The sequence below is a fragment of the Mauremys mutica genome, chromosome 4 (assembly GCF_020497125.1).
Source record: "Mauremys mutica isolate MM-2020 ecotype Southern chromosome 4, ASM2049712v1, whole genome shotgun sequence".
In the NCBI taxonomy this organism is placed as follows: domain Eukaryota; kingdom Metazoa; phylum Chordata; order Testudines; family Geoemydidae; genus Mauremys; species Mauremys mutica.
In genome coordinates this window covers 41,433,641-41,459,350 of record NC_059075.1, presented here as the reverse complement: position 1 = coordinate 41,459,350, position 25,710 = coordinate 41,433,641, and the positions used below count along the sequence as shown (strand labels likewise).

The 25,710-nt window shown below is 45.6% G+C and overlaps 1 protein-coding gene and 1 long non-coding RNA gene across 7 annotated transcripts in view; one reads left to right on the top strand and one right to left on the bottom strand.

Moving 5' to 3' along the window:
* The window catches only part of ANGEL1 (angel homolog 1), a 351,420-nt gene that overhangs the window by 83,185 nt on the left and 242,525 nt on the right, over positions 1-25,710 (bottom strand). The gene's annotated exons all lie outside the window — the stretch shown is intronic.
* LOC123367868 lies at positions 1,134-11,657 on the top strand. The gene is made up of 3 exons (XR_006578633.1): positions 1,134-1,157; positions 6,968-7,074; positions 11,222-11,657. It is a non-coding gene; the product is annotated as an uncharacterized LOC123367868 (long non-coding RNA).

Sequence of the window (25,710 nt, the reverse complement as noted above, 5' to 3'; positions counted from 1 at the left end):
GTGGAAATTATACAGTTAGGCCTTCTGCTCTGCAGCCAGTTTGCCTTGGACTGTGATCACATCACAGCTCACAAGCTAAGCAGGGTCAGGCCAGGATGATACTTGTATTGGAAATTCTAGGCCCAGGTTCTGCAGGAAGAGGTGAAGTGGTGAGTACTGAACCCAATGCACCTGTGTTAGGCAGCACTGTACTGTTGGATGTGCCATCTTTTTTAAAGGAACTGAAACCATGGTCCTCTCCCCATCCTTAACGATCCTACAGCACTTTTCAAGAGTTGGGGTGTTAATTCAGGTGTGCAATCCAAATTCCAGCTCAATCATTTCCTTTCTGCCTCCCTTAATTCCCCATATAGTTTCAGTTGGATATCGTGCTCCCCTTCACTACCTGAATTAAACTGCTGCATAGTGCTGATGTGAACTATTAAACAGGTTCCCTCTTCCTCCCCAGAAATAGAATAATTTCAGAAATGGGTAAAGGGATCTCTGTATATATAGTTTGTAAAGTGCTTTGAGATCACTGAGATGAAAATTTTATATAAACATATATTTTGATTTTGTTCTCTGGAAACTGGAGTCGCTAATGGGGAATAACATACAGTGTTGTCAGTGAGGCTACATTGTGGGGACATGGTAGGTAAAGGAGATTTCCATCGCACCACAATCTCTGTGGAAGAGCCTCCCATTAGTCCCATTACTCCTTCTTACTCTGCTCTTCGTGTTTAGACAAAGTGAAAGGTAATACAATATTCTACAGTAATAAGGGACAGACTGCTTCATTATCACTTTTGTTCATAATCTAGAACAGTGGTCACCAACCGTTAGATCGCGATCAATTGGTTGATCCTGGAGCTTCTGACAGTCAATTGCGATCTCCTACCACTAAAAGTCCGGCGGCACAGCAGGGCTAAGGCTGCCTTCTTACCCCGGCCCCACGCTACCCCCAGAAGTGGCCAGCATGCCCCTGCGGCCCTTGGGGGGGGCAGGGTCTCTGTGTACTGCTCCTGCCTGCAAGCACTGTCCCCACAGCTCCCATTGGCCGCAGTTCCCTGTTCCTGGCCAATGGGAGGTGCATGCGTGGTGCTTGCAGGCAGGACCAGTGTGTGCAGCCATGTGCTTCACAACACACCCCCGCAGCCACTGACTGGGAGCCGACCGAGGTAAGTGCTGCCTGGCGGGAGCCTGCACCCCTCCTGCACCCCAACCCTCATCCCTGTTCCCCCTCCTGGAGCCAGCACCTCATACCCCCTCCTGCATCCCAACCCCCTGCCCCAGCCTGGAGCCCCCTCCTGCACCCAAATTCCCTCCCAGATACAGCACCCCATACTCCCTCCTGCACCCCAACACTCTGCCCAGCCCAGAGCCCCCTCCTGCACCCAAATTCCCTCCCAAAGCCTGCACCACCTTCTAAACTCCAACACTGTGCCCCAGGCCGGAGTCCCCTCCTGCACCCAAACTCCCTCCCACAGCTTGCACCCTTCACCCCCTTCTGCACCCCAATCCCCTGCCCCAGGCTCAGCTCGGAGCCCCCTCCCACACTCCAAACCCCTGAGCCCCAGCCCAGAGCTCATGCCCTCTCCCAAACCCCAACCCCCTGCCCCAGACCAGTGAGTGAGGGTGGGGGAGAGCAAGCAACAGAGGGAGGGGGGATGGAGTGAGCAGGGTAGGGTTTCGGGGAAGGGGTGGGGCCTCAGGGAAGGTGCAGGGTAGATCCTGAGTTGGACTTAAATTCAAAAAGTGATCTTGTGCGTAAAAAGGTTGGAGACCACTGATGTAGAATATTGGAGTCCTTTTTAGAAAAGGAAAACTATCCCCTGGCCTAGTCTAGGAGTCCCAGTTCAGTGTTAGTGTCCCATTTTCCCCTCCTGAATCAGCTAGTAGGACAAAAAAGCCAGGATCGGGGTCTCAAGTGCTGGCAGGGACACTTAGAAAGGAACAGATGTGGACATTGGTGCCTGTGTAGATTGCTATACTTATGAAGTAGATGAGATTTGTATCCACCTACCCCAGGGCTGAATTTAACTTAGAGGGAATATGTGAGCTTCGACAAGGCCCCTCTCTGATCCCAGCCATTTCCCTGCTCCATCAATTACATTGTGGGTGGGGGGAGGAGCTGACAGAAACCGCTTCACTTACTAATGTGTGAAATAAAGAAATTACTTTAATAATATGGGGGAATCAAGGGAGGGGAACAATAGGAGGTGAAAGGAGGGAGAGAGATAGGAAAAGAGCGGGAGGAAGGCAGGGGATCCTCTCCAGCCCTTCTTAAAAAGTGCTGGATTATTCATGGCTCTTGTGTACACTGCTCCAGACCACATCACAGACATTCCAGGCTAATGGGTTCCATCTGCAGGAGCCATGTGCTCCACAGCCCACTCCCATGCTGGCATTCCTGCCAGCAGAGGAGTGTCTCCCTCCAGACCCTTCCCAACTTTTGCACGTCATATGTGCTGTCATCCCAGCAAGGGTTTGGTACATGCTGGGTCTGTCCCCTCAGAAACTCCCCAAGGCTCACTTGCTCTCTGTCTGTGCCTCACATGTGTAAGATGAACTCCACAATATTTACACCAAAAATGACTATGCATCTCAAGCAAGTTCAGGACTCCATATTTCTGGATGAACCAGCCCATGCCGTATGTCAGGCTTATTAGTCTTGGAATGCTTACAGGTGAAGGCCAAGTGGCGGGTGCTGCAGAGCGAGACTGAGGTGCATCAATAGGGTTTTTTGGGGAGGCAGAACTGGAATGGCAGGAGCTACAGGGCCCAAGCAGGGGAGCACTAACTGAGATGTGTGGGGCCAGGGCCACAGGGCAAGCCTGAGGTACATTGACAGGGTTGTGTATGGGTCCCAGTGCTCCAATAGTGGGAGTGTTGCACACAAGAGTGAGGTGCACTCTCACAGCTGGGGTGAGGGGAGGGCCAAGGGTGGCAAGAATGAAAGAGCAGGGTGAGGCTAAAGGGCAGGATTGAGTTGCTCCTTTTTAAACATTAATATATATTAAATTGACCAAAAAATGCAAAAATAAACCCCTTGGAAGAGAGGACCTAGGATAGCTAGCAACTTGCTGAAGTTGGAGGTAGGGCTACATGTGGGGAATGGAGGCCTCTGGAGAATGAGCCTAGTGACCATGTGCTGCTCACGGGCAGTAGCTCAGCCATGCCTCTCTTCCTCCTTCAGTTCCCTCGCTAGAGAAGTCAGAATTTCTTAACTCCACAAAGCCTACACTGTCCCTTTTTCTGGCTGCATCTGGATCACAGCCCAACAATCCCTCAGTGCTGACTGCAAGCTACACTATGGAGGCAAGTGGCCCATGGAGGAGCACCACTGGCCTGCTGCCTTTGGAGCACCACCGCTGTAAGGGCACCCGTGGTCCCACTCCCGTGTCTCGCTCTCCCCCCATGGTCCCACCCACGCTGCCCCTCTTCCTGCCCCAGTTGCCCTCGTGGCCCTGCCCGCCTGCCTCTCACATTCCTCCGCCACTTCCTCCATAGTCCTCCCCATGAACACCACTCAGACCTCTTCGCCCTCTGATAGACAGAGAGGCATAGACAGCGGAGCCCCTCGGGGGAGAGGCGGAGAAGGGTGCGAGCAGCGGGGGGGCTCTCGGGGAAGGGAGCAGAGAGGCATGGGTGGCGGGGCCCCTCAGGGAAGGGACCAGAGAGGTGTGAGCAGGGGAGCCTTGGGGAAGGAGGCTGAGTGGGGACAGGCCTCTAGCAATTTATGAAAATACAAAATACTCCCTTACCACCTCCTGAAGGCAGTGGCCTGCCTTGGGGCACAGGAAACAAATATGCTAGCAGTTTCACTCCCTGCTTCAAACCCCTCTGACTCGATCTCTCTGTTGTGCCAACCTTTTCTTCTGATGATGAGAGCCAAATGGTATCTCTTACTGGGTTAGTCAGAGAGCAGAGTGTGCACCTTCCCCATTCCAGGGGTTTAGCATGCTGCCTCCATGGTGTTCCTGGCCCCTGCCAGTCTGGGGGAAGACTGGACTGGGAAACTGAACTGAGGCCTCCTACATGGAAGTACAGTGTATTAATCACAAGATCTCCAGGTCAACTCATGGCATACATCCATCCCCACACTGGCCCAGAGGACAGGAAACAAGGCCTGAGAACTGAACCCAGATCATCCTAGTGGCAATGCAGAACATTCGAGGAACTGGATTCAAATTGAAGTGTCCCCAGATGACACTAGCCCTTTAAGGGTATGGCTACATGGCTTTGTAAAGCCAGATCCGGGGACCCAGGCTTGTAGACTCAGTGTTTCCAAGCCTGCACTTGAGCGTCCACACTGCATTGTAAACCTAGGCTTACAACGGCTGGATTCGGGACACACAGCCATGCTAATGCATCTGTACTGCACTACACAGACGTTCTGACTCAGGTCTGCAGTTTGAGCTGCATCCATATTGCAAAATGACAGAGCTTGGGCCTGAGTCATAGTGTGACTTGGGCTATGATTCAAGCCCCTAGCAGGGTCCTAGGACTGCATCCTGAGTGCTTGCTGACCTGACTCGGACTCAGTGGACTGCAGGGGGCTTGGTCTCAAACCTGAGTCAGAGCTTGGGCTTAGGCTGCAGTGGCTAGTGCATCTGTGCTGCATCAGCTGACCCAGATTTGGGTCATCTGGGCAAGGAGGAAGAGACCCAGTGACAGAGAGAGACTTAGATGAGTCAGAGCTGGGAAGCTGCAGGAAATAAGGGTTGCAGGACTGCCAGTATCCCCTGTGGGGGGGCAGGGCACAGTGAGAGCCTGAGAGATAAAAGGGAAAATTCCCTGGGGATTGTAGCACAGGGTGAGCCGAAAAACTTTGTTTCTTTTGCCTATGTCTGAGAAATAAAACTATAAAAGAAATGGTGGGTGTGGCAGTGGACCCTTTGCAAGCTGGAGAGAAACCCTGCTTTGTTGCACTAGGTCTCCTGCTAGTTAAAATTAATTTAATATATTAAGAGTGATACAGCCAAGGATCAGAGAGAGAAATTCTTTGCAGTAACCTCCCCCACTCTGCCTGCATTGTCTGTCTTGCGGTTTCTCTCTCTCTGCTAAGAGATAAATTCTCTGCATCTGTCAAGTCTGATCTGCTCAGAGCTCCAGTGAGAGCGAGAGGCACTAAGAAGATGAGACTGGAATGCAACAGATCCCCAGGCTGTGACGAGGAGCTGAGATTCCTTAGTGCACCCTGTGCGGGTTGCCCTGTCATAAATCATTGTTTGTCAAATTCAATATGCATCTTTAACACAAAAATGACACTTTCTTCTGGGAGTTCCACGTCTGGAATTCTGCACAGCTGAGGACCATCCAAAAGATGAGAGAGATGGGATGGCATAGGCAAGGAGAAGGGGAGATTGTGTAAAGCAGAAAGGAAACTCTTATCTATATATTTTCTGCTCCAGCTCTGCAATCTACACACAGCTTTATGATCCATATTTCTGGTAATGCTGCAAATCCATACGCTGGCGCATGTTTTTACATAATCTAAACTGCAAAAATAGATCACTAGCATTCTAGACACAGTGAGAGTCCCAAAACCCTCTACAAAGAGCCTCCTCTGCTAGCTCAGCCTCTGTCCAAAAAGTGGGGGAGGGGGAGCCTGTTTTGGTCATTGCTGTCCAGGGCAGAGTTCCTGGAGAATCATAGCTCTGTTATTGTTTCTCCTGTCCCACTAACTTCATAGTGGAAGTGCCAGTTAGACACTTCAGACCCTATTTTGATATAACAGCCTACTAGTCCTGGGGAACAGATAGCTTAGTGGTTTGAGCATTAGCCTGCTAAACCCAGGGTTATGAGCTCAATCCTTGAGGGGGCCATTTAGGGATCTGGGGCAAAAATCTGTCTGGGAATTGGTCTTGCTTTGAGCAGGAGGTTAGACTAGATAACCTCCTGAGGCCCCTTCTCACCCTGATATTCTATGATACACCATTTTCAGGGCATTCAGCTGTGAAATTTCACTCCTTACTGGATACAGATAGTAAAAAACTTAAGGCAATTTACATACTGATATATTCACTGAAGCATAAATCAGGCTCTGCATATATACATACAGGTTATAACTGTACCCCAGGCCTAAACCTCTACATAAATAGGTATATATGTATAGTCACATGTAACAGCCACCATCTTGATCTGCACTAGAGATTGAACGGGTGATCTCCAGAATAAAAAGCATAAATCTAGATAGCTTGAGCTAAAGAAGCAGGTGCTCAAAAATAATCAAACCAGTATCCTCTGTGCATTGTGCACAGAGTGGAACACACATTGACCAATGAGTTACATACTTCCTCTAGACAGAGGAAGCTCATCCCCAAGTATCTGAGGCCTTTGAATCCCTGACAAAGCTTTGTTTATGCAACAGCCACCATCTTGCCCAACACAAGGGATTGAACCATGTTCCAAAGCCAAATATAAGAACCTCAATAGTTGAATTAACCTTCAAGCACTGTGGCTGGGGCTATAACAAACTTGTGGATTGGGCATTGAGGGGATATGTAACATATACGGAACAGTGGATTACACACAAACATGCTGCAAGTTTTGTTTTTTACAATTGCAGGTCATTATACAAATACATTCACACACACTGCCCTTGTCAATGAGTCATTCAGATCATCCAAGACAAGTGCTGGTAACATCTTTATATCACAATACATTATCAAGTATTCTGTCTCTGATACACGTTAAAGATAAGCTATTTTAGAAATGTTTCCAGGTGCTTCAAAACACGTTATATGTCTATTTGTAAAGCTACATAAATGCTTTAGTATCATGAGCCTAACTGCAAAATCTTTGGAGAGGCAATACAAATAAAAGATTTAAACATCTAAAAATGAGCTAAAATAGCCTTTCAATACATAAACATGTCTTGACTTTAAAGTTCAATGTATTGGTACATTACAAGTTGGAAGCAAAGTACTTTGTGTCTCACTGGGAATCTCCATTTTCTGATTTAATTATATAATTTGTATTATAGCAGCATCCATGTGTCCACATCAGGATCTGTGCACTCTGCACACACACAGGAAAACCCAGTTCCTGCCCTAAAGTGTTTACAGTGTAATTTGAAACAAGAAGCAACAGGTAAGTGTGACAAACACAAGAGGAATGGGGGAGAACAGACAATGGGAACAGTGATAACTGCCACTTACATAGGTCAGGTATTGCACATCTTGAAGGTGATTATCTGAAAAGGTTTTTAAAAATTTAATTAATTAAATGCATAAAACAAAACCAGCTCTCCTTGGCTATCATCAATGGTTGGCTGATTGCTTTCCAATGGGATAAAAGTTCCTGTTTCCAGCTCTGCAGAGCTGAGACCTCAGATTTTAAAACTGCTAGTGGTTCTGGACTGAATCTTACCTAATCTGGACCTTGAGCCAGGGTAACTTTCAGAGAAAAGTTCCATATTTGGGTAGAAACAAAGAAGCATTTCTCTGTCATGTTAATTAAAAAAAAATAGCACCTGCTCGAAGCTACTCAATGGTTTGAAATGGTAGAGGTAGTTCTGGTGCAGATTCATTAATAATAATTATTTTTGAGTGACCAAAGTATAGTAGGCAGAATGCAGGTGAGGAAGTCAAACATGTTAAATGTGGCTCTACACTTAATCGCTGGAATAGCACCATCACATGTGTGGGTAGATAACTATACTTGTATCATGATTTTCTCTTAAATTTCTTTGGCATTTACATTCATAAAGCAAAAGACATGCAGACTGACAGCATATCTTTACTACTAGAAAACTCACCGACCCACATAACCTTCAGGGCCTAATACAAAGCTTATCAATTTCAGGATTTCCCAGGGGAGGTAGTGAGTTCTAGAGTCAAGTGTTCTGTCCTCCTGATAGATAAATCAGTTCAAGCATCCCAGATGATCTCAGGGGCTGATACACACACACTATGCATGCACATACTCTGACTGAAGCTGACATTTAGTCACACAGACACATGTTCACTCTGGCTTATACCTCCCCTTGCATGTTCTACATATATATAAGAATTTCATAATTTCATTCTGTAGTACACTCTGAGGAACTGGCATTTTGCCAGTTTCCAAAATGGCCTCATTTATCATCGAAATATCCCATGAAAGCCAGGGAATAAGGTCTGTAAAATAGCACTGATTCATGAAGTCACATCTACATCTTAATAGCTTTTGTGTGAGTGCAGTGCTTATGTATGGGTATGTATTTCTATTGTCTATGGAATGGGTATTTCTGTCTCTGTAAATTTTGTGTGTGTGATTCTGTCTGTATTGACCTGTGAATGTAATTCTGGGAGTGTGGGTCTGAATGTGCATGCAGCTAGATGTGTGTGTGCATGTGGGTGATTTGGGGCCAGGGGTGGAATTCGTTGTATTCCTATTTGTGGTGACTGTGTGCATATCTGTTTCTTTGTGTGAACGTAACTGTGTATGCTACATGTGCATGTGAAATTGTATGTATGTGTGTGTGAGAGAGAGACAGAGAGACTTTGTGTGCATCTGTTTGTTTATGCCAATGATGGCCTTTATATCATAGCATTATTTATAGCTGTCACTTCAGTGCCTGGCAGATGAGGCAGTACAGGCCTTTATTTCTCCAATGTGCTGGGGGAATTTCAGATATATAAATGAATTCTGGGGAAGTAATTATCGGAACCCTCCAGAGGCCTGGCTTTGAAAACAACGTTGCACATGCCAGCTTCAGAAGAACCTTGTACTCCTTGCAAGTTCTTCCAGGAAAGGAACACATTGCAGCTGCAAAGGTAGCATAATCCAAGACAGGGAATGGCTAGGGCTAAGAGTGTCTATTTTTCAGCCTTTGAAAACTGACGCTGCAAAGGCAGGAAGACAAAGTAAATGCAGTAGAGACCTAGGTTAAAATCCAGGCTGAGTCATAAGAAAAAAGGGTCTCAGTCTAGTCTCCAATGAAGATTTGTTTACACTGCATACAAAAAAGCAATAGACCTGCCATTGTCCAGTAGCCCAGATCAATCCTTATGTGGAAGACTGGGAACTCTATGAAATTCCAGTCACAGGGTTTCCTCCCTGTTGTTCTACTGGAGTAGGGACTTTACTCTCATATACACACCTGGAATAGGCAGGAGGTTTCCCCTGCCCCCCTATATCATAGTTTTAGGGGATTTGCCAAAGACCATCGATGTCTATGTGGAGTTTCTGTGCCTTGGCACTGCCTCTCTCCCACTGGCTGATACCCCTGGACTCCCCTCACGAGAGATTCCATATGTAAGGGGACTGTTGCCCCCTTACTAACATTCAGTGGGGGTGTTTGGTTGCTAGCTCCCAGCACTAAAAAGGGAGTGGTCGATGGGAAATCAGGAGCCTGAGACTGACAGTCTCCAGGAACAATGTGGAGAGGCCAGTGCTCCAGGCCAGCCTGATTGACAGGGCGGGCAGGCTAATCAAGGAGTCAGGAGGCCAGGGGGTCCCGTCCTCCGTGTGAGCTGAATTTGTCTGAGTCAGATGGAGTGGGGCCGAGCTAAGGAGAGAGAGCAGGGCCCCAAGCTAAGCTGATGGGAGCGGAGCTGCAGCCCAAAAAGGCCAGACAAGCAGCCCAGGAAGCAGATGAGAGCTCAGAGCAGAGTCACAGAAGCAGCCTGCAGAGCAGCCCTGCCTTGGGAGCAGAGTGGTAGCAACTGGAGCCAGAGAGGCCAGAGAAGCGGTCCAGGGAGCTGAAGTCAGAGCAGCAGCAGCAGCCGTGCTGAGGCAGAGTGGAGCTGGAGCTGGAGCAGTCCGGAGCCGGGTGCGGTGAGCAGCTGGGGAGAGCGAGGGGGACCCCGGGCAGTGGGCCCAGCACAGGGAGATACCTCAGCCAAGAGGCCCTGCAGGCCATACTGGGAGGGGGATCGTAACCCTGACAGGGCGGGGGTGACGCTGGAGAGAAGGGTCCTGCCACCCAGAGCCTGAGAGTGTGTGGCCACCGCCAGAGCAAGTGTCCGACCCACAGCATCCCTGCAGCACAGCCAGGACCTGAGAAGGAGGCCTGGGACCTACAAGGAACAGACTGTGAACTGCCCTGACCTTTCAGAGAAACTGTTTGTGATGTTCCCTGCCACAGAGCAGGGTGATGTGTTTTCCTGTAACCTTTCCCATTTTTTCTTATTCTTTTTTTAAATTAAGTGTTAATTAAATAACTTGTATTTGCTTTAAATTGTATGATGTGATCAGTGGGTCAGGGATGTGCGCAGGTGCAGAGAGAGTACCCCGGAGTGGGGACACCCTAGCCCCTGTCCTAGGTGACCACAGCAGGGTTGGGGGTCGAGCCCCCTAGGAATCCTGGGCCCAGCCTTGTTGGGGTTACGAGGACTCTGCCAGACAGGAGAGTGGAAGGGGAGTCCTCAAGGGCAGGGAGGCCTCTGGGTAAAGGAAGTGGGAGCGAGGACTCAGATCCTTTCGCTAGCCCACTTCACCGGGGTAGTGCAGAAGCCAGGAAAGTTCCCCACAATAGCGGGACCATTCCCCCGCTTACACATAGGATGAGGGTAGTGCACCAAAGTTAATCACCATAGTGATTCAGTCAGTAATATCTCTGCTATAAAATCCACAGGGGGCTGGTAAGGTCACCGTGCTTATTCCCTGCAGCTCACCCCCCTCCCGTACTCAAGAGATCTCCATGCCCACAGGAGGGTTACTGTGTGGCTAGGTGGAAGGATACCCCGTCTCGATTCCATAGGGTTTTGTCTCTGACACTGAAGGCAGAGGGAATAATTTGGTTCAGTGTTTTTGGTTCCTCATTATGTTGTAAACAAGAACAGCTACTATGTGATTAAGCAGCTGTTATACAGATATTATCATCATTGTGCTTGGGTGCATACATGTTTATGTGTTGGTGCTGTGTTATACGCATCCAAGTGTGTGATTTCAGTTTGCATTTATGTTTGTGCATGTCTGCTATAGTGTATTTGTGTGCGCATATGATAGAGTATATATTTTGCGCTATGTGAAAATAGGTGTTTGTGAGCATACACATGTAGGAGTGTGAACATACATGTGTGAGAGTGTGTGGACAAAAGCATGTACGTGTGAAAGTGAGCAAATCAGTGTTTTTCCCAGTATCTGCATCCATCTGGGCTTCCTGCATCTCTTCTAATTCTTGTGTTCTCTCTGTGTGTATGTGTGCCCTCCTCTGCTGTCAGCCATTTCTCTTTGCCTTTTCTGCTCTTGTGTTTACTGGGTCCGAATTCAGAGACAATCCCTTGACAATTTCTCTTTGTTGATGGCTCAGGTAATTGGATACGGTGCCTTGGGAGGCTGCCAGGCATGATGTCATACCTCCACAGGAAAAATATCCTATGTAGTTACTTGATATACCAGCCCGTGCCTCATCCTCAGGCAACAGAAGAGCTCTGAGCTGGGGGTAGAGACTTCCCAGGTGACCAGGTTAATCCTCCTTTTCGTCTTGTTCCTGCACTGGCATCTGAGGCATCTTATAGCTTTTGTACCATATCCCTCCTAGTATCGGCCCACTAACATTTCCAGGACTAGATAAACCCCTTCCCATGGTAATGCATCCAGAAATGATACACAAATACCCTCTGGAATGCTGGATGAAGCATGAAGGGACATATCAATCTTTAGCGCATCTGGCATGTAAATATCTTGCGACGCTGACTGCAACAGTGCCATGCGAACACCTGTTCTCACTTTCAGGTGACATTGTGAACAAGAAGCAGGTGGCATTATCTCCTGCAAATGTAAACAAATGCGTTTGTCTGAGCAATTGGCTGAACAAGAAATAGGACTGAGTGGACTTGTAGACTCTAAAGTTTTACATTGTTTTATTTGTGAATGCAGTTACTTTTTGTACATAATTCTACATTTGTAAGTTCAACTTTCATGATAAAGAGATTGCACTACAGTACTTGTATTATGTGAGTTGAAAAATACTTTTTTTTTTGGTTTTTACAGTGCAAATGTTTGTAATAAAAATAAATATAAAGTGAGCACTGTACACTTTGTATTCTGTGTTATAATTGAAATCAATATATTTGAAAATGTAGAAGCATCCAAAAATATTTAAATAAATGGTATTCTATTATTGTTTAACAGCACAATTAAATTGCGATTAATTTTTTTAATCTCTTGACTGTCCTAATTCCCCCATATGGTTGTTCTGAGGTTATTTGTTCCTCCCAGTTCCTACTCCTTACACTCTCATGAAGTTGATGTGAATTGGGGCTATCAAGGGGACTGACTAGAGACCTGGAACTTCTCTGAAGGGCCAGCCAGAACTTCTCAGGAGGTTCAAGTAGGGAATCTCAGAGGAAACAAATATCATGGATTAATTGTGATTACTTTTTTTAATCGCGATTAATTTTTTTTAGTTAATCGCATGAGTTAACTGCAATTAATCAACACCCCTAGGGGGAATATATATATGGATCTGCCTTGGAAACAGGTCCTGGTGCAGCAAGACAGTATTGTGGTATAGGAGTGTGGAGAGCATAGGTATTGTGAAGGCGGGCCCACTGCTGAAAAGGTTGTGGCTAAGAGAAGAGCATCCAGGATAGATAGGGAAGGTAGAATATTAATCTCTAGAGGATGAAGCAAGCCAAAAGTAGCTGACCAAATGCCCTAGAAATAGCTCCAAGAAACACCGAGATTGCAGTCTGATGGCAGGTTCCAGAGTTGTAATGCAGAGAGACCAAGCCAGCAGACAGACTGAAAACAGCCTGACTACACAGTTTGGGGTTGGTCCACGAATAGGGAACAAGTGGAATAGCCTGAACAAGGCCTGACCGCTTGGCTCCTAGGGAAGCCTAGAGGTCAAAGAACAAAGCAGTATGATTATTATTAATTATTTCTAATACGTAGCACCAAGGAGACCCAGACACAGGGCCCCAGTGTGCTGTACAAACACAGAATATTCTTCAGTGCTTACACCAAATGGGTGACACTCTGGATGCAACAGCAGGGCAGCCCCTTGGGGAGACTTTTGTTTCCAAACCCTAATGGCCATTAAGGGCTGACATGTTGAGGTGGGAAATGGCAGTTTGGGGTATTTCCATCCCTTCCTATTTCTTACCTATGATGAGGGGAGACAATGAGGGTAAAGTTCAGTTGGATAGCGTGGCCACCCGTTGTGCTTGTCACCTGCCACATGATGGGATGCTGCTATGAGATGACATGTTGTAGCAGGCTATGGAGTTTGTAATGGGGACAACAGCCGCAGCAGGAAAGTGTTCCATTCGCAGTGTGATGCAGAATTCAGGTTAACCAGTGGAACTTTATTAAACCCTGTGGATTGCTCCAGCCACATGGCTACTTGCTTCCAACCTGACTCCATGTTTACTGAACATCTACACCGCTATTTTTATCCATGCAGTCCAAAACCAAGTCAATTGACCAGGGCTCTGAGATTTGATGCTGCAGGTATTTCTTTGCAGTGCCGACATACCATAAGGTGTCTGGCAATAGACACGTTAGATAGGATAATTTTTGGTGTGTCTGAGATAATTTATGGGATAAAATCAGCAGGTGCTGGGATGTAAATCATGAGGAGCACAGACAATGACATATTTGGAGCCAACATGGCCTAATCATTTGAGTAAAAATGTTTATTTACCATGGGCACTTTCAGGAATGGTGGGTATTTATCAGCAGAACAGCTTGCACCCATGAGTATTAAAAGAATTGACCAAGGAGCTCTCTGAATCACTAATGTTGATTTTTAACAAATCTTGGAACACTGGGAAGTTCCGGAGAACTGGAAAAAATCAAACGTTGTGCCAATATTTAAAAAGGGCACATTGAATGAACTGAAATACTAGGCTGGTTAGCCTGACATCGATCCCAGGCAAAATCACGGAAAGGCGGCTATATAGGACTCAACACCTTACTTCAGAGTTAGCAGTTGTTTGGGTCAGTAAAGGCGGCAAGTGTGACTTGGAGACACACATGGAACTGTTACTGTGTGTTGAGTAAGACAGGAACACAGGAGCATTTTTACAGAGTAAATTTTCTGACCATTTTTACAGTAGCCACTGGAGTCAGCGAATAATGACCCTCATAATATAACAGGTATATTAACCTTTTGTAGCTCTCCCTAAGCCAATGGTAGCTGTGGGTGTTCAGTACTTTGAAAGTGAAGCTACTTCTATTTACAGGTATAAATATGGATTTTGGAGCCTCACTTTAGACACCCTAGTTATTTAGGATTCAGATTTTTAATACTTTAATACCAATATCTACTTCTTTGGCTGTAGGAAGCACAACTTCCACCTGCCCAAAACCTCTACCCCATAGTAAAAGCCCTGAAAGTCCCATACCTGTGACTGTGCACAGTCTGAGTTCGAAAGAGGTTGTCAAAACAGCAAAGCCCCTGGCTTGCTGCTCCTTGACAGCTAGGACTTTTGCCCCTCACATGACTTCCTGGGAATATGAGTTAGTGACAGCTGCAGCCATGAAGTTGCGGCTGGGTTCTTAGGAAACAAGGAGAGAAAAATAGAACTGCAAGCTGGAAATTCACAAGAGGCTTCAAAGTAACTGTATGTGTGTGAGTATCTCTTTGTGTGTGTTTATGAGTGTCTTAGCATTGATGTGTTTGTGTCTGTATGGATCTGTGTGTTTATGTAGGTGTCAGTGCTGAGAGAGATACTGTACATGTGTGAATGAATATGAGTCTGTGTATGTATGTACTTATGTATCTCTGTGCATGTATGTATTAGTAATTCTGTTCACACACAACTGTGGGTAAATATTTCAGTGTATGTGTCTCTGTGTGCAGATATACTGTATCCCTATATCTATGTAATCTGCTTCTCTCTGTGTGTGAGATGACTATCTGTGTGTGTGCGAGAGAGACAGAAAGCAAGACAAGAGAGATTTCTTCTGCTTCTTTTATATTTTATTGTACCTGATTATGGCAGTTGTGACTGCTGATTTGGAAAGACTCTAAGTCACACACTGAGTGGCCATTTGAAATTGATTCATCTCCATATTATTTTGATTCTGGAATGCAGTTTTTTCAGATGTTATTGCTGCTGCTGTGTTATTGCAAGCTCCAATGCACACACTTCAGTTTTATCTCCACTGTCCCTGTGACACATGCCACTCAGAGTGATGGCTAAGTGGCTGCAACTTTAGATGACAGGAATCTGGAAAGCACACATGAAGGGCAAGCATCATGCCTCTGCCTCCCAGACTGGCTGTGATAGGAAACTTGCCAGCAGCAGGTGCAGCTATGCCCTACTAGCTTCCTCTCTAACCTTCATCTGCCTCTGCAGAACTATTACTTCTTTATTTAGTGTCATTATTGTGCTTGGTGCTGTACAAGTCATAGACTAAGACATGTTCCCTTCCCTAAAGTCATGACATTCTAAATTAGATTGACTAATTATATAACCTAGCTGATATCTTTTTTTCTTAGGTTGTAAACTCTTTGGGGCCAGGACTATCTTTCCATATACATTTGTACAGTACCTAGTACAATACACCCCAATTCTGACTCAGGCCTCTGGAAAACTCTGTAATATAACTAATAAATATTAATAATTCTGGCCAGGGCTATTTAAAAGGAAACTACCCCAAGAAATAGTTATTTAATCAGAACTTAGAGTAGAAGTACTTCTCTAAGTCCACAGTTTCCCAAAACACTTAAGCACATGCTTAACTTTGTGCACTTAAGTCTACTGAGGAGTGTCCAGATTTTTGGTGATGGATAGGTGTGTTTGGAAGCAGTTCTTCATTTGTTTCTCTGTTATTTTGCTTATATATAGGAAGGTTGACACCAAGTGGTTGTTTGTAAGATCTGATAGGTCTAGAGAAAGCTTCTTCAGAACTGGCTGAATTATGGCATGGTTTAGGGTGGATTGTAGGTTTCTCTCTTCAAAGGTGGTGTTAACAGTTTCTTTCAGCAGCAGCCCTTGGTGCTCCCAGGCACCTTTTATCGGCCACTGTGACATGGTCCTGAATCACAAGTGATGACTATCTTCTTACATCACCTCTAAGATGTCTTACTTAATGAATATGCTGAAATCTGGAGGGGAGGGCATGGAATTCAGTGTGTAGTTTTTCTGCTCTCTGCAGAGGACATCTTGGATATGGGTGACCTGTGACCCATATGTGTCATGACCGGGACATGCATACTCTGACCTAGTGACCAAAGCAGAAGTCGGGCTGGGTCAGATACCAGGAGGTGAGAGTCCAAGAGAGACCAGAGGGCAACCCAAGAGTCAAGTGTCAGGAGGCAGGCAGGGTCAGGTTACCAGGAGATCAGAAGCAGGAGACAAACTTGAGAACAGAACCACGGATCGATAACCAGAGTTAGGCCAGGTCAGGATACCAGGATGTCAAGCAATGGGAGCAGGAAGCACAAGGCACACAGTCCAGAGCAAGGTGGATCCCAGTTGCATAGACAACATCCTATTCCTGTACTGGGTTTATATAGAATCTGTGATCCAATTAGGACCCCCAGCATTCTGCCAGTCAGGTTCCAGGACTGGAGTAATCTGTCAGGGTTCAGCTTCTGCCCTAGCAACTGTTAGCAGGTTGGCCAAAGAGTCTTGTAGACCTGAGTTTGAGACGTGCAGTCCTGATATCACCCCTTCTCAAAGGGGTGTCCTCCAGGCACTGTGTGACCAGGCTTTTTGGGGTGATTTTATGGAATGCCCACACAAATGTGGGAATGTGTACATTTTCCACAGGCTTCCAGATGTATTCCTTAGGACCATATTCCTCCCAGTCCACAAGATACCAGAGCCTGTCACATTTATGTTTGTAGTCCAAGATCTTATGAACTACACATTCCTCATGACCCTGTACTTGTACCAGAGGGGGAGGTGGCTGGGTCCAGTAAGGGAAAGGGTTTTCTATGTAGGGTTTCAAAAGTGATACATGAAACACCAGGTGCAACTTTAGAGAGCAGAGTAGTTGGAGTTCAAAAGTGACTGGATTAACCTGTCGTAATGTCTTAAAAGGGCCAAGAAACAGGCAGTCCAGCTTGCGAGCAGGCCTGTCTGTGTGGAGCTGCAGGACTGGTGCGCCAGCTGGCAAGGTTGACTTGTGGATAATTCTCCTGGAGGTATTCTCAGACCGCTGCCAGCTCAGGTTCTGACATGGCATAAATTGGTCCGAATGGTATTTTGGCTCCAGGCTTCAGCTCTATTGGGAAGTCATAGTCCCAGGTGGAGGTAGGGATTCCTCATTCTTCTTTTTTAAAACACCAGCGTGGTCTTGGTATTTCAAAGGGAGCTCAGGCTGTAACTGAAATGGAAGGTGTGACGTTGCAGTCTATATGGTTTTATAAAAATATGCTAATGAGTTAATATAATGTAACTGGAATATGCTTCATGCAAAAGGTCTCTTGTAAGGTATCATTACAAAGCTTATAATCTACTGAGTGTGATCATCCTATTTGTATAAATGTACCACTCTTGTATCTGAAACTAGAAATATGAAATATAATTCTGAGGGCCTATTGTAATTATGCAAAGTGTGGGCCATTAATGGTGGTTTGGAATCTTGATCACTCCCATTAACCAGGACAATTGTTTGCAGATGGCTGTGTTTACCTGTAAGTCTTCCTGTATATGTGTGTGGTGGCAAGTGGGCAATGAAGTCTTGCAGTGACATGTGATCATGTCCTCTGAACTGGAATCCCGTCTTTAACCTGGTGTCTTTCCATTGAGAAGGAGGGGGTGGGAACCGAGAGAGGGACAAAGGATTCCTGCCTTATGCAAAAGATATATAAAGGGCTGGAACAGAACAAAGGGAGGTGAGGAACCATCATGAAGAATCCCCTAGCTACCACCTGAGCTGGAACAAGAGCTATACCAGGGGAAATAATTGTGCCCAGGCCTGGAAGGTGTCCAGTCTGAGGAAAAAAACTTACCAAAACATCTCTGAGGGTGAGATTATCTGTATTCAGTTTGATTAGACATAGATTTGCGCATTTTATTTTATTTTGCTTGGTGATTTACTTTGTTCTGTCTGTTACTACTTGGAACCACTTAAATCCTACTTTCTGTATTTAATAAAATCACTTTTTACTTATTAATTAACTCAGAGTATGTATTAATACCTGGGGGAGCAAACAGCCGTGCATATCTCTCTATCAGTGTTATAGAGGGCGAACAATTTATGAGTTTACCCTGTATAAGCTTTATACAGGGTAAAACGGATTTATTTGGGTTTAGGCCTCATTGGGAGTTGGGCATCTGAGTGTTAAAGATAGGAACACTTCTGTGAGGTGCTTTCAGGTAAACCTGCAGCTTTGGGGCAAGTAATTCAGACCCTGGGTCTTTGTTGGAGCAGACGGGAGTGTCTGGCTCGTCAGGACAGGGTGCTGGGGCCCCGAGCTGGAAGGGAAGGCAGGGGTAGAAGTAGTCTTGGCACATCGGGTGGCAGCTCCCAAGGGGGTTTCTGTGATCCAACCCATCACAGAAGGTTCTGCCTGGATGGTCAATCCCACCTGAGTCTCTCAAGGTTTGGATGCTGGTGCAGTCTGGAGACAAAACTCTGACAGAAAACAGATTTCCTGTGCTTGTCACAAATTGTGGAAGGTCAGCCGAGAGATACCAAGGATTGGGGAAAGTGTGGAGAATGGATCACATCAAATTGTAACACTTCTCAGTACCCCTGAATCACAGCCTCCAGGGGAGTTTTTTCCTCTGTTACTGGACCAGAAGATAAAGGGGAACTGCCAAGACTCTCTACAAGATCAGGAATGACCTTGCATTGCAAAGGTATCTGCTGGATTTGGGCTGCTGCTGCATCTATGAAGATATCAGCTGCATGTAAGTCAATGAGGGCTGGTAGAATGAGATTTTGCAGGGATGCCCCAGGTATGTGCAACTGGCTCAGCACCTGCAAATGGGGAGCCCTTGGGCAGGGATCTGGATGTGTTTCATCAAGACTAAAGTGTGGTGGAGCTCTTTTCCCAGGTTCCTTGAAGTTGATACAGAGCAGGCAGATATGGGGTGACCCAACTCACTGCAGTAGAAACAGAGATGGTGTTGGCCTTGTCGCTCCTTTTCTATGGAGTGAGCCATTGATGGCCCTCATCCACCTGCACTGGCTCAGTGGGAAGCAATGGTGAAAAGGTCACAGTACCTGGATTGGAGAGTCGACAGACCCCATTTTTAACTCTCTTCACTCCTGTGACCAGTTGTCCATACAGATGGCAAGATTCATGAGGGTATCCAGGCTCATGGGAATCTGTACCCAGCATAGTTTGTCTTTAATTTCTTCTTGGAGGCCTCATCATAATTGGCCCACCTGTGCTGGTTCATTCCAGTCTGTATTGGCTGTGAAGCAGAATTGCTCAGCATAGGAAGCTACAGTGCCCTGCCCCCGTTGGAGCTTCCTTAGGGCAGCCTCCGCTGTTCGAGTTAGTTCGGTGTGGGTTGTCAAATAATACCAATATGGGTCCCAGTTCGATAGAACTGGGCTGTCGCATTCCAAGAGCGGGGAGGCACAGTTTAATGCTTCCCCAGAGAGCAGGCTGATGGCCAGGCTCACCTTTGCATGATCAGTAGTAGAAGACTGAGGGTGCATCATGAACAGGAGGCAACACTGGCAATTACCATCAAAGCAGTCCAGCAGTTGTATCAGGGAACAGGGCTGCATAAGCCGTGTGTGGACTGTGGCACACAACTGCATGATTTGTTCCTGCAATAGCTGGTTCTCTGAAATCAGCTGGATGACACAGGCCTGCAGGGCTTAGTTGTCTGCCTGAAGGTGGGTGGCCCACTTGAGTGCATGTGGTGCTCCTGAAGAGTTAGCCAGGTCCACTCTGCTGGCATCGGGACCCCTCCTGGGGCCTAAATGACATGGGTGGGCTGACCTAGGAGTCAAAGCAGGAGTCAGGCCAGGTCAGATACTGGGAGATCAGAGTCCAAGACAGGTCATAGGGCAACCTGAGAGTCAGGAGGCAGGCAGGGTCAGGTTACCAGGAGATCAGAAGCAGAACCACAGGTCGATTACCAGAATCAGGTCAGTTTGGGATACAAGGATATCAAACCTGGGGAGTGGGAAGCACAATGCACACAGTCGAGTGCAAGGTGAATCCATGTTGCATAGACAACTTCTTGTTCCTGTCTTGTGCTGGGTTTATGTAGAAGCTGTGGACCAATCAGAAACCCCAGCATTCTGCCAATCAGGTTCCAGAACTGGAGTCCTCTATTTGGGTTCAGCTTCTGCCCTAGCAATTGTTAGTGGGTAGCAGGTTGAAACTTAGTAGTTCTTAAGAGCCCTGTGGGCCCAGGTTTGAGACCTGTGGCCCCATACCATACATTACCAGTTCCTCATAGCATAAAAAGCAAATTTCTGGGATGGTGTAGAGGCATTCTTGGTTGATAAAGAGAGTAGGATTTAGCTACTGTTATGGCAGAGGTTTTTAGGGGAAAATTACGTTTAAGAGAGCACTAATTTGCTCCTATATGTGAGTGCTGTGTGGGCCAGGCCATAACTGTACATGTAGGCACACTGTCAGTGTAATTTAGAGCCCAATTAGGACTCAAATGTAGCTTCTAAGTTTGCATATGTAAGTAATTAGGAAAACCTGTGTGTCTGTAGTGTGTTGTTCTCTATTCCCCACAATTCACAGGGAATCCTAGAAGTTGAAACTGGAAAAATCCTATTTAGTCCATCCCCTTGGGAGTCAGTGCTGGATGGTCTCCTAATGTATATTCTCCAGAGCTTTGCACAATGTGGTTTCTATCACTTCCTTCAGGAAGCTGATCCATATCACAGACCTCATGGACAGAGATAATTATTTTGCTGTTGATTTGAATGTGATTGGATTTGTGGATGGTGGTGTCCATACCGAATACTTAAAAGACCTTTCTGGGAAGACCAGCTACCGTGTCTGTTCTCTAGTGAGAAAAGAAACTACTCAGATGCAAGCCTCTTTTTCTGAGGAGCAAAAAAGCTTGACCCATAGTGTCCCTTCCTTGTGGCCTAAATCTCCTGAGAGAGTTCCAGTTTTGGCAGATCCATCTCACATCCACAGGAAACTGATAAACTTCCTAAACTTAATTTTGCAGTGTCTGATTCTGAACTCTATAAATATGTGGAGATATACCTATCTCATAGAACCGGAAGGGATCCTGAAAGGTCATTGGTCCAGCCCCCTGCCTTCACTAGCAGGACCAACTACTAGATCCCTAAGTGGCCCCCTCAAGGATTGAATTCAACCCTGGGTTTAGCAGGCCAATGCTGAAACCACTGAGCTATCTCTCCCGCCAAATGCTATGCTCCACAAGGAAATCAGAGAAGAGGAACAAAAAGATTAGGCACTGGAATGATTAATTTTATTATTAATTGTTAGCTATGTATTTGTTTATGTGGAGTCACTGATGTTCATGGTGTAGAACAGAGAAGTAAGAAGACAAGTCCCATGCCTAATCTAAATCTGATGTGGAGAGATCTAAAGACCTAAGCATATCTTACTTGGTTAAATATCAGCTATGGAGCAGAGAACAAGGATAGCTGAAGTATTTGAGAGATTTACTACTTCTACCCCTGCCTTCCCTTCCAGCTCGGGGCCCCAGCACCCTGTCCTGACGAGCCAGACACTCCCGACTGCTCCAACAAAGACCCAGGGTCTGAATTACTTGCCCCAAAGCTGCAGGTTTACCTGAAAGCACCTCACAGAAGTGTTCCTATCTTTAACACTCAGATGCGCAACTCCCAATGAGGCCTAAACCCAAATAAATCCGTTTTACCCTGTATAAAACTTATACAGGGTAAACTCATAAATTGTTCGCCCTCTATAACACTGATAGAGAGATATGCACGGCTGTTTGCTCCCCCAGGTATTAATACATACTCTGAGTTAATTAATAAGTAAAAAGTGATTTTATTAAATACAGAAAGTAGGATTTAAGTGGTTCCAAGTAGTAACAGACAGAACACCCAAGAAGGAGAACATAAGAACATAACATAAGAACATAAGAAAGGCCGTACCGGGTCAGACCAAAGGTCCATCTAGCCCAGTATCTGTCTACCGACAGTGGCCAATGCCAGGTGCCCCAGAGGGAGTGAACCTAACAGGCACGAGAGAGATCAAATGATCTCTCTCCTGCCATCCATCTCCATCCTCTGACGAACAGAGGCTAGGGACACCATTCTTACCCATCCTGACTAATAGACATTTATGGACTTAGCCACCATGAATTTATCCAGTCCCCTTTTAAACATTGTTATAGTCCTAGCCTTCACAACCTCCTCAGGTAAGGAGTTCCACAAGTTGACTGTGCGCTGCGTGAAGAAGAACTTCCTTTTATTTGTTTTAAACTTGCTGCCTATTAATTTCATTTGGTGACCCCTAGTTCTTGTATTATGGGAATAAGTAAATAACTTTTCCTTATATTCTCAGTCTTATTCTCTATCCCCTTTTTAATGATTCCTGACATCCTGTTTGCTTTTTTGACCGCCTCTGCACACTGCGTGGACATCTTCAGAGAACTATCCACGATGACGCCAAGATCTTTTTCCTGACTCGTTGTAGCTAAATTAGCCTCCATCATGTTGTATGTATAGTTGGGGTTATTTTTTCCAATGTGCATTACTTTACATTTATCCACATTAAATTTCATTTGCCATTTTGTTGCCCAATCACTTAGTTTTGTGAGATCTTTTTGAAGTTCTTCACAATCTGCTTTGGTCTTAACTATCTTGAGCAGTTTAGTATCATCTGCAAACTTTGCCACCTCACTGTTTACCCCTTTCTCCAGATCATTTATGAATAAATTGAATAGGATTGTTCCGAGGACTGACCCTTGGGGAACACCACCCTCTCCATTCTGAGAATTTACCATTCATTCCTACTCTTTGTTCCCTGTCCTTTAACCAGTTCTCAATCCATGAAAGGACCTTCCCTTTTATCCCATGACAGCTTAATTTACGTAAGAGCCTTTGGTGAGGGACCTTGTCAAAGGCTTTCTGGAAATCTAAGTACACTATGTCCACCGGATCCCCCTTGTCCACATGTTTGTTGACCCCTTCAAAGAACTCTAATAGATTAGTAAGACACGATTTCCCTTTACAGAAACCATGTTGACTATTGCTCAAGAGTTTATGTTTTTCTATGTGTCTGACAATTTTATTCTTTACTATTGTTTCAACTAATTTGCCCGGTACCGACGTTAGACTTACCGGTCTGTAGTTGCCGGGATAACCCCTAGAGCCCTTTTTAAATATTGGCATTACATTAGCTAACTTCCAGTCATTGGGTACCGAAGCCGATTTAAAGGACAGGTTACAAACCTTAGTTAATAGTTCCGCAACTTCACATTTGAGTTCTTTCAGAACTCTTGGGTGAATGCCATCTGGTCCCGGTGACTTGTTAATGTTGAGTTTATCAATTAATTCGAAAACCTCCTCTAGTGACACTTCAATCTGTGACAGTTCCTCAGATTTGTCACCTACAAAAGCCAGCTCAGGTTTGGGAATCTCCCTAACATCCTCAGCCGTGAAGACTAAAGCAAAGAATCCATTTAGTTTCTCCGCAATGACTTTATCGTCTTTAAGCGCTCCTTTTGTATTTTGATCATCAAGGGGCCCCACTGGTTGTTTAGCAGGCTTCCTGCTTCTGATGTACTTAAAAAACATTTTGTTATTACCTTTGGAGTTTTTGGCTAGCCGTTCTTCAAACTCCTCTTTGGCTTTTCTTATTACACTCTTGCACTTAAGTTGGCAGTGTTTGTGCTCCTTTCTATTTGCCTCACTAGGATTTGACTTCCACTTTTTAAAGGAAGTCTTTTTATCTCTCACTGCTTCTTTTACATGGTTGTTAAGCCACGGTGGCTCTTTTTTAGTTCTTTTACTGTTTTTCTTAATTTGGGGTATACATTGAAGTTGGGCCTCTATTATGGTGTCTTTAAAAAGGGCCCATGCAACTTGCAGGGATTTCACTTTAGCCACTGTACCTTTTAACTTTTGTCTAACTAACCCCCTCATTTTTGTATAGTTCCCCCTTTTGAAATTAAATGCCACAGTGTTGGGCAGTTGAGGTGTTCTTCCCACCACAGGGATGTTGAATGCTATTGTATTATGGTCACTATTCCCAAGCGGTCCTGCTATAGTTACCTCTTGGACCAGCTCCTGCGCTCCACTCAGGACTAAATCTAGAGTTGCCTCTCCCCTTGTGGGTTCCCGTACCAGCTGCTCCATGAAGCAGTCATTTAAAGTATCGAGAAATTTTATCTCTGCATTTCGTCCTGAAGTGAAATGTTCCCAGTCAATATGGGGATAATTGAAATCCCCCACTATTATTGGGTTCTTAATTTTGATAGCCTCTCTAATTTCCCTTAGCATTTCATCATCACTATTACTGTCCTGGTCAGGTGGTTGATAATAGATCCCTAATGTTATATTTTTACTAGAGCATGAAATTTCTATCCATAGAGACTCTATGGAACATGTGGATTCGCTTAAGATTTTTACTTCATTTGAATCTACACTTTCTTTCACATATAGTGCCACTCCTCCCCCTGCATGACCTGTTCTGTCCTTCCGATATATTTTGTACCCCGGAATGATTGTGTCCCATTGGTTGCTCTCAGTCCACCAGGTTTCTGTGATGCCTATTATATCTATATCCTCCTTTATCACAAGGCACTCTAGTTCACCCATCTTATTATTTAGACTTCTGGCATTTGTGTACAAGCACTTTAAAAACTTGTCCCTGTTTATTAGCCTGCCTTTTTCTGATGTGCCAGATTCTTTTTTATGTGACTGTTTATCATCTGATCCGGCCCTTACATTATACTTTTCAGTCCTCTGCTCCTGACTATAACCTGGAGATTCTCTATCATCAGACTCTCCCCTAAGAGAAGTCTGTGTCCGATCCACATGCTTCTCTGCAGCAGTTGGCTTTCCCCTATCTCCTAGTTTAAAAACTGCTCTACAACCTTTTTAATGTTTAGTGCCAGCAGTCTGGAAAATGCCACCATAGAGGTCCTGGATTTCAATCTCTTCCCTAGCAGCCTAAATTTGGCTTCCAGGACACCTCTCCTACCCTTCCCTATGTCATTGGTACCTACATGTACCACGACCACCGGCTCCTCCCCAGCACTACACATAAGTCTATCTAGATGCCTCGAGAGATCCGCAACGTTCGCACCAGGCAGGCAAGTCACCATACGGTTCTCCCGGTCATCACAGACCCAGCTATCTACATTTCTAATAATCAAATCTCCCATTACTAACACCTGCCTTTTCCTAGAAACTGGAGTTCCCTCCCCCGGAGAGGCAACCTCAGTGCGAGAGGCAACCCCAGCACCATCTGGAAGGAGGGTCCCAACTATGGGAAGGTTTCCTTCTGCTCCCATCGACTGCTCTACTTCCCTGGGCCGTTCTTCCTCCTCAACAGCACAGGAGCTGTCTGAGCGGAGGTGGGACAATTCTACAGTGTCCCGGAAAGCCTCATCAACATACCTCTCTGCCTCTCTTAGCTCATAGAGAGAAATTGTTCAGGTCAGTTAAAGAGGGATTGGGGAGTAATAGAAGTGGTGGGATGAAATTTGGCAAAGGAAGATTTATGCTGAACATAAAGAAACAATCCATAATTGTGAAATCTATGAGACTGTAGAATAGTCTCCCAAAGGAAGTTAGGGAAGCTTCATTGCTTGAGACCTTTCAAACTAGACTTGACAAAGCCCTAGACAATATAATAAATTCATTAGTTTAAGTCAGTGTAGGCTTAAAAAATGGAAAGTGCTCTGGAAGAGCTAATTTATTAATTACCTTCCCCCCTCCCCTCCCCCCGAG